At 46.9% G+C, this 10,063-nt stretch overlaps 1 long non-coding RNA gene across 1 annotated transcript; it reads right to left on the bottom strand.

Annotated features, from left to right (window-relative positions):
* Window positions 1–359: 359 nt before the first annotated feature.
* On the bottom strand, window positions 360–8,425 carry LOC144101681 (uncharacterized). The gene is made up of 4 exons (XR_013308032.1): window positions 8,163–8,425; window positions 7,942–8,070; window positions 4,261–4,453; window positions 360–915 (listed from the first exon to the last, which is right to left on the bottom strand). It is a non-coding gene; the product is annotated as an uncharacterized LOC144101681 (long non-coding RNA).
* Window positions 8,426–10,063: the final 1,638 nt, after the last annotated feature.

Raw genomic sequence — 10,063 nt, forward strand, 5'->3', positions numbered from 1 at the left:
CACATTCCGGTCCCTCTCCTCCCTCTCTCCACTTTGGCACTTTGGAGGTGGGAGGTTGCAGGTGCCTCTTTCATCTTCTTGGAACAACCACTTATCACCTTTCAGGTGGGAAAGAGTGACACCAGAGCTAAATAAGGGGACCATGGCGCTCTTATGCTATCGCAAAATAACTTCATTTGATTTGTGAGGGTTTAACGTCCTAAAGTTACTCAGGCTATGAGGGACGTCTCAGTGGAGGGCTGCGGAAATTTCGATCACCTGGGGTTCTTTAATGTGCACTGATAACATACAGTACACGGGCCTCTAGAATTTCGCCTCCGTCGAAATTCGACCACCACGGCCGGGATCGAACCCACATCTTTCGGGTCAGCAGCTGAGTGCCATAATAACTAAGTAGAAATCAGTCGATGAGAAATTCTTCCAAGCAACTGTTTTTGTCTTTGATTTGACTCACGCGGGCAACGTCTGCAACCGACACGCAAGGGTGCGCTCGGTAAGGGTTCTAGATATTGAGGTGGTTGAGCATATGCAATCTGAATATATTGCCGTCTGGATCTGTTTCCTTTTTTTACAGGGCTGCGCGAAACAAGCCGCCATCCTCAATGTGCGCCCGCCTGTGCAGGCGCTACATAAGTTGTAGCCGGAGGCGTAACGGTACGTGAAGAATGCACAAATTTGATGGTCCGGCAAAAGCTTGAATGCTGCGCAGGCGTTGATGGAGGAAGAGCTGTCGGCAGCACAGGAAACACGGCCACACAGCTGCTTTGTTCTGGAATGGTCGCCGCTAGCCGGACTGCTTTGAAGGTTTCGCTGGCGTGTGGAAGCGCATGTTGGTAGGTGCGTCTCCGCTTAGGTGTCGAGGGGCGTGGGTTGTCCTCGTCCTCACCCAGACGGCGCGCGGTGTTGGCCGAGTCCCTGCGTTGTTTGATGTCGGGGCATAAAGACAAGGCAACGGTGTTAAGAAGTTCGTAACATGAGTGGGATAAGTCAATGAACGCCCAGAAAACGGTGAACAGATAGGCACTTTAATGATTTTCTTGAAGATGTGATGTTCCTGACTCCCGAATAAATTGCAATAAAGAGATGACGCATGCGCCTGTATATAGAGCACACTGAATATAGTAATGTTTTGTTTCAGTTAACGTGCAAGCCAGCGAATGATGCATCAACAGCGTGTTTCCATTTGCGATGATGCAAAAGAGAAGTGTTAGCATCAATTCTCTAGCGTATGACTGACAATGTCACTGAGTACATGACACTACTTCCTGGTATCATAAAAAGTTTACAAAAGCGTTAACTTGCAGCCGTGGCACTACACAGCAGTAGTATATTAAAATCGGAAAAGTTAATTTGGAGGCTTATTTGTCCCTCTCACTCATGTGAACATCTTCAGGATGGCGAGCGCAGCCTAGTCAACTAGTAAATCCGGAAACAATGAGGAGATTTCTTAGGAATAACCAATTACACAATGACTATTACTGATCTGAATAAGTTCAATAATCTGGTTAGCGTTATTAACTCCGTTTGTTTAACAAAACAAGCCACGTGTCTGCTCTTCGGAACACAGATTTAGAGCGATGAGCAGTGGCGTGGTGTTAAACGCGAACTCATAACTTCGGTTCCCATGGAAAATGAATGCAGCGTACTTGCAGCTTATTGCCTTGGTCGCGTACTGCAATCAAGATAACCAGCTGGTATTTGCAAAGGGTACTTGAAAAAAAAGCGCTATATTCATGTGATCACTCAGGGTGTGGCGTAATGTGTATAACATGCCGGCCCCTTACGTACAGCCTTTGAGGTAACGAAGAAGCCTTTGATTCAGTTGAGACATCAGCAATGATGCAGGCATTCGTAGCCTGGACATAGAAGAACAGTATGCTCAATGTTGAAGAAAAAACTGCAGGGGCTCCACACTGACAGCATAGACTCCAGATTGCGTTTGGCAAGCTAGTATTCCAAAATGTCTTGAGGCAAAGTCATGCACCCTCTTTCTCCTCTTGCTTACAAGAGACATTCAGTGCTTTGAGCTTGGAGGAGCCGAGAATAAAATTTAGAACTGCTGCTTCAGAACCTGAAATTAGATGATAAGATAACATTTGAAGCAAAATTAACTTATATAAGCGGCTGCACCGAATCAGCCATGACACCAAAAAGCAAAGTTTACTTTCAGGCTTGAAAACTAACGCCAGAGAAGCAAAGTAATGCTCAAATGTTGGGAAGAGAGCGGCAGGTTGCGGTGGATGTTGAGATATTCGAAATTAGAATAGAACACAGATACACCAGGTGTTTAATGAAAGCCGACCAGTGATTTTCTAAACTATGTTTTTTGAGGCAAAGAGAAGCTTTCTGCAGCATGGTAATATCAGTGTTGGCGGATGACATGATGCAGGCGAAAAAATGTTATTTATTAAAGTGATTGACAAAATTCTAATACTAGCTTTTTAACTATTACCGATTGACACCTGGCCATCAATCAGAGATTTGTATTTGGCCGTTTGTAATCGCTATACATGTTTCTAGAATTTTGAAAATCATATTTCCTCGACCCCGTGGCTGAACTAATTTAGCACGTTTCTTGCGCCATTCGAATGGCGCACGCTTGGGGGAGGGCGCTAAGCAACGTCGATCAAATGGCGACACTCCATGGCGCACGTAGTACAACTTGACATTCTCTGACCCGCTCGTGCTGGAGCAGCGAAGTGGCAAGGAGCGGAAATCACTTCAGTACGGGGGAAGGGGGGGGGGGGGGGGGCTGAGAACGTCGCGTGGCGCGTGCGTCACGGAATGCCGCGATTTGGTCGGCGTCGCCTTCTAAATCCTGTTACGGCTGTTACTGACGGCCGGCTACAGATCTCTAATTGCAACCAGGCACCCATCGGTAATATTTACAAGTGAACTACGAAATTTTAGTTAACCACTGTACTAGTTAACATGATTCGCCTGTTTTTGATGTTCGCCAACAATGGTATAACTACATCTGAAGAAACAAGCACTCGCCACGGTGAATTACGAACAAAAATGTTTGAACATTGACGCCTCCGCACCGGTACGAGTGTCCTGTTCTCTGCGAGGCAAAAACAGATGGGCCGTCGGTTATCAAGGGAAAACGTGGCGCACAGAGCGCGGGTAGATAGCCCCGCATATTGTTTATCGCTCCGCTTGTCATTTGAATAGGGAGGGATTCCTTGAGCAGGCACGTGTATATATTTTTTCAAGCATGTGCGCGGAATCGCAGTCAATCCCATTGGCTCGACGGCATTCCCGGCATTTCGGGTGAAGGCATGGACAGCGTTTAAGGCATTCATATTGCCGACATATATTTTAACTATGTCTTCTCGTAAATTTTTTTTTGCGGTTTCATTGGTTACCTTAGTTTATTTGTGGCGCTAATTGGAGAACACTGGGAGACGCTTTTTTCGTGAAGCAGACATCTCCGGGCTGAAGATAATAATGATGGTGAGAAGGAGAGAGTAGGGACATTATTCTCCCTCTCTCACAGCTTGGAGTGTGCGGAAGAGGAAGGACAACCCGTCTCTCAGTGTTCCCAAACAGTGCCTGAAACTAGGAACGTAGCGGTAGTTGAACCGTTAAAAATGGTTAGAAAAAATTATTTTGGCACGTATGGACATTAAGTAAGATGAGAGGAACCTCAAACTCCGCTTGCTCAATAGAGATAAACGAAAAGAGAACATATCTGATGCTGTTTAAACCACGGCACTACGTACGTGGCGGTGTGAGCAGGGAAAGAACAACGCCGTTTATTCCACGATAAAAGTCATTTCACGCAGCGATTTCATAGTCAATGCACTGATTCACACACCAGAAACGCATCATATGTGAGGTTCATGTCGCGTTCGAGTGGCTCAAAACGGCATTCTCTGGAACGTCAAGTGAAGGGCACAACGTGAGCACAACGAAGCACTGAACACTCGACAGGCCTAGAGGAATCATAATTGTGATGCAAAAGTATTCCCGAGCCTATAATCGTCTAAGTGTTCGTGACGGAGAAGATAGAAACAGTTGCTGGCGGTGATACTCGACGTCTGAACTATAACCATTCAGCGTATCTGAAGGCCCTCTTGATGTGCAGTTGTTATCGGAGGACCTACGGCCTCCACTCTCTTGTTTTGTGTGTCCCCTCGCTTGGTGCGTGCGCACGGAAAAGCGTTAAAAAAATTCGGTGTGGATTTTCTCAGTGGACCTGATGACTGCAACATAGGTTAGTGGTATTGTTAGCATTCTGCTTACTGATTCACTCACCGGCATTTCCCACGTCGTTTGATTTCACAGCAGGAGAGCAGCAATCCGGCGGATCAGCCTCGTCAGCGACGCAAGTTGCAGAAGAAATACGAAATATCTCAGGAGAAAAAAGCCGCTTCGGGTTGATCTTCTGGAATAACGATGCCGCCCTTCTGTCCTTATAAGTGTCCATGACAGGGCTGTCCCCCGCCGCCTATTCAGAGTAGAGGGAATAACGGGAACTTGTGAGCAGGCGCAGCATTTGTCTAAGCGTTGGCAATTATTGTTCGCTTCCGTCACCTGTGCTGCTAGGAATCTTTGTACATATGAATGGTAAGCGAGCCTGAATCATTGTGTTGCAGTGTTCATAAAAAGCATCAATAGCGCGAGGTAACAGAATATCTAATGTGCATCTGAATCAAATGGGAAACGACATGACTTCTGAAAGAAAAAAAAAGCATTCGATAGAGGTCTGTATAGATGGGAAGGAATTTTGGAAGGGGTGCAAACAGCACACAGACTTCTACCATCGGACGCCTCCTGCCCCGCCCAAAGGAGGAACAACCGAAAGAAAATACTCAAGGCATGGTATCCAAGATTCTCTGCTGAAAGCTCGGTGTCGTACATTGGGGAAACAAAGAGCTTCGCCGAAGGAATGAAGCAGCACGAAGGGAATTTACGACAAATGAACAGGAAATGGAGCGCGATTGTAGAGCACTGCGAAGCATGCGAACGCAAGATTTACTTCGAAAGAATCATTGCGGTGGACCCTGGTGCGCGCCTTGCGCTGTAGGCTATTACTTGAGTCAAGGAATATTCAGCACACAAGGGGCAACGTTAACAGCTTTCTAGGAACTTCCTCCCCTCTTACAGCGACGGTCTACCTTCAGTGACCCGGCGGATGACTAAACGAGGGCTTAAACGGCAACTGAAGAGATCTGAGAATTCGGCAATGTTAAAGCGGTCGAATGTGTGAAGCCTGCTGATAAAGTATGCGAAGTCTTGTTGTGATAGCATTCGAAATGGTGAAGAAATCACCGAGTAAAGACGAGTTGGTATTTAAGCTTCTCTGCAGTGCTCTGCGACGGGCAGAGATCGCAATGATGACGTCACGTATGGCGGTGCTACTTTTTCAGCGTATAAACGATTGCTGCAAGGAAGAAAACCGAAGTCACAGAAGGTTAAGTTCACTAAGCATTGTTTTGAAGCATGGAACGGCGCACGGCGGCTTATGCGCGAAGGCAGCGGGCATCTGAAATGTCGGCAACACTGACGTCATTACGCGTTTCTCCACACTTCTCCAACGCGCTGAAGAGACGCCTGAACATTGTCGTGGTTTTAATCGGATATTGCGTCATCATTTGAAACTCTAGCGCAGAACTGCATGACATGATTTATCTGGAAGCTCGAATTCTCAAAAAACATTTCATCTTTTATTTAAAAAGGCAAACTGCAACGCACCCGCAGTGACACCTGATGAACGGACAAAGCAGACTTGAAACGTTGCGTTTTTCTTCCATTTTTTATTTAGCTTAAAAAAAGTCATGACCGTTTCATTTGTGGAGGATATCTCGAAACCACAGTCTTTAGCTATCTCCATGTCTTTCATGACTGCTGATGGAGAAGCTTTATATCGAATTGTTGATGTGATCGCAATCGCTCATTGGATCACGCCATCTTGACTCATCTGGCAACAGGGCTGAGGATATGATTCAAAAAAATAAACTCAATTTCCGCTATAGGGTTTTTCGGTGACTGCTTAACTACCCATATATTAAACCAGGTAACATATTGGAACACACTATTGTGTTCGTTACTGTTACTAGAAAGGTGTTTTTATAGAAATTTTTCTGAAACACTTGTAACGTACAACACGTTTAACAAAATTTTGGGGCGCCGGTTGACCAGTCTAATATTCGGCTGGATCGGCAGTTATGCAAAGTGCTAATCAGAAGAGGAACTAATTGGCAGACTGCTAGTCTGCCAATTATTTTGTATTGCACGCAGACGCTGCCCATCCAATTACATTTTTGAAGGAGGGTTGAAAACTCAAATAAAAAGCTGAGTGAAACTGATGGATCGGTTAATAAGAGAAACGGTGGAAAGGTTGCGAACTTGTCGCTCAGAATTAACGCCGCGCTAGGATGCTTGTCTATTCGGCAGCCTATAGCATGAAACTAAGCTCCGCTTTTCTATTTGGCAACGTATAGCATGAAAGAAATGGAAGAGGCTCCCAAAATTAGGCCATTTTACAGTATATTTTGAACCTTTACGCAAGCAAGAAGACAAAGCAAAACCACCGACATTCGCCTGCTATACTGTTACGCTTTCGAAGCTAAACACACTTCTGAACTGAACAGAAATAGAAGCGTTTAAATTTATGGATTTCACATGGTGTGACGATAAAGCGAGATTCACGATGAGATTCGATTGCTCTTTGGGACAGAAAACGAAGAGCGTGATTTTTATACCGCATTACTCCCAAATGCAATCATGATTGGATCCTGACAAAGTTCTCGTTGCTGCTTCATCTGGCCACTATAGCGCCTGTATAAGTCTCCTGAACACCCTCTAGAAAGCGTCAAGTACCTGCGGCAAAGCTTCGCCGAAGCTGGATGTGCTGGAGGGACTGAGTAGTGGGCCGTCTGCTCGCGCCGGCTCGGCAACGCGGAAGCTACAGTAGGGACAGCACGCGACTGACGTGGACACCTGGGTCCTTTGCTCGCTCTTTGGCCCGTAGTCCATGCACGGCCCCGTTCTGCGCTCATCAATGGAGCTGCCAACTCCGAAGCCGCGCATGGAGAGAAGATTAAGTCGCGGTTCGCTCATGGGCTTCTCTCGGGTACCGGCAACGCCCCGATGACAGCTAATGGTGTCGGATGATGGCTGGAGAGGAGAGCTTTCTGATCTTACGAGTGAAATCTAGAAAAAAAATAGCGACTCAAATACCTCAGATAAAACCTGAAGAAAAAGTATGAAGTCCTGGACTCCTCATGTTGTCAATTCAACCGTATTGTGCAAGGTATGCTGCTTAGTAGCAGATAAACGGCCGACCACGAAAAGAAATATACTCCGAGGAATAAAGCGGCATGTATCCTGATTCGAATGGTTAAATGGGTTATCACGAAAGCTCCTTATTTGGTTTAACACTGCCCTTGAGTTAATGAAATTTACGCAAGTGCCAAGATATTCTTGCACGCCTCCACTTAAGAACAATGGATTCATCATCGTGAGAAGAAAGTTACAGAAGCCCGAAGCAAAAGATTGTTGTCGACCCAGACAAACCTTCCATTACGTAATGCGCATAAAGGCTTGGTGTGTTTTGCTAAGCTGTTCAGCACTCCGTGTTTTAAAGCTCCGCGGTTGCTGAGCTACAAAGACACGAAGGCCGCAGCACGACATTGCGCATGCGATTTGGGGCCGCACCTCCCGCATTGCGCACAATGAGCAGCTAGATGAGTGGCCTGCAATTTGTTTCCTTGTTGGGGCTGAGCGCAAGAAATCACGAGCTGCTGCACTGCTTCGTCAATAATCGCCTAGGCGTTGTATTAAGCGCCAGGGAAAGTTTAATTGTGGACCTGGAAGGAACCGTGCTGCGCACTGGGTAACGGAGCTAAACCAGGTTGGAGCATTCCATTCGTTGTAGCCTCGCCGAAGGCTCCCAGATAGGCATGTGGCTTAGCCAAGGCAGCTTCGTCTTACCTTGCGGCGGGAGCGTTGGGGTTGTCGTACAGCCAGAACGAGTCAGAGCGACCGCGTTGCATACGTGAAAGCCGTGAGCAGAAGGCACCGTGCGCCGTGATGCGCGCGGCTCGAATGTGCACGGACCAGCTATCGTGGAAAGAAAAAGAAAATATTCGCTGAACCCAATGATGATGTCCATTCAAAGCATGCGGCCTCTGGTGCACTGCAGGCGTACTTACAGAATTCTTTTGACGCCGCTGGACCTCTTGGATTTCTAATGCTGCTTCCGCTCAAGCTGCCATTGCTCGAGAGGGCTCTATGTCTTGGTAACTTTTGGATGCACTTGTTTTTTTCTCATCCTGCTGCGCTCTGACATAGTAGATTCACGTTTTTACCTGTCGCCAAGTTTATGGGCACGGCATGTCATCATCAGTTTGTGGAGATCGAGACTTTTGGGGGATGGTGATTCTTAAGCTTGCTTAACAATATCTTATACTGGGCTAGTTGGTAGGTGGCTTCCGTTGTGGTAATCGAAGATTTAACGATGCTAGATTTCTTGTACTGCATGAGAATCACAGACCACGAAGCTACAGAGCCTTGCGTGCTGCAGGCACAGTAAATAATACTGTTTTTCCTCAATAGCGAAGAATAGGGCAATTTCGCGGTACGGGGCCCTGGGTCTTAAACTGTTAAGAGCACGCAGCCGCGCCCCCTCCCCCTGTCTTCTTTCTCTCTCTTCTCTCTCTTGCGCGCATTGCGCTTTTTTTTCTTCCTCGTTCTCAGTCAGGCGCGCAAGAAACGCTCAGCTCTAACCCGAATAACTCTAAGTTGCGTTACATTTTTCGGACCATACCTGCGGAGCCCAGCTGGTCTATCAGCTGCATCCCTGAGGGATTGAGGAAAGAGGTTTCTCTCTGCAGTCTGAGAAACGGACACCTGGCTGCAGTAGATGATTGTGCTGTCAGGTTTAGAGTTCGGCAGATTCAGTTGCTAAGACTTGGACGACTTTCTACACTTCAGCAACAGAAATCCTTGTCTTGTCATTGTTATGCCCGCCTAGCAGATGAAGGCCCCCACGGGGCAGGAAACGTCCGTCACATCCAGGAACGGTAAACTTGAACACGATTAACTTCTAATCATGCCAATGAGTCCCAGGCGTGATTTCTCCTACATGATCTACTAGCCAGTGAAAAGGTGTATATAGAGACAGTGTAAGGACCACAAAAAACGATCTTCTAAGTTTTATAGGACTGTAGTTTAACGGAACATCAGGCTTCGCTTCTGTACGCCAACCAAACCCTGAGCGCACTTATTCAAAAATTATGCCAGCCTCAGATATTGCACAACGAAAAATAGCCCAGCTAATCACATAGATAGTCCCTAGAGATGCTAAATAAAACACAGGACGCCAGGCGTCAGGATTACAGCTGTAGAAACGAGGTGACACATTCCACAGCATTACCACATATGCTAACCACTTCTCCCGCACCACCTTGCCTACAGCGGCAGCAGCATTAGTATACGTAGTGATAGTTAAAGAATGACCTGGCAGCTTCGCAGTCCAGAAGTACCCATGCTGTTCCGCGTCTCTACAAGAAAAAAATAAGGACGTTCTTTTGGCGTGTTTTTGCTGCCAATTCAAAAAGGAGCATATCGTGAATAACGTTCAGACGAAAGCAACTGCAAAGAAGGAATGACAGAATGGCAGATGCAGCGTTGCTAGAGGGAGGGCATATAGATCTTTATTAACATAAGAATTAACACTTAGCAACAATAAACACTGGCAGGACACTTGTTAACAATAGCCCCTAGCTGGCCACAATGGAAAGCGCGTCGAATTCAATTCCCCGTCAATCGAGGAGCGCCCATCGCGCGGCAACCAGTAATATAGTGCCCTTGTCAGATTCGGCTTGCTTTCCGAGGGCTGGCGAAGGAGCCCCGTGAAGACAATTCAAAGAAGGCTTGAATGAAGGGGAGCGAAGCACGAAGCCTGCAGCTCTCCCGCCGTGTACGGCATGCGCCGGGCCTCGGAAGAAGCGCAGGCGACAGCAAGGTACACCAGGCATAATAAGCTTCGGGAGCCAGCTATCACCTCACGCGGCAGTCCTTATTCGCTTGCAAGCTCAGTCGCCAGTCCAGC

The sequence above is a fragment of the Amblyomma americanum genome, chromosome 1 (genome assembly GCF_052857255.1).
Source record: "Amblyomma americanum isolate KBUSLIRL-KWMA chromosome 1, ASM5285725v1, whole genome shotgun sequence".
Lineage (NCBI taxonomy): Eukaryota > Metazoa > Arthropoda > Arachnida > Ixodida > Ixodidae > Amblyomma > Amblyomma americanum.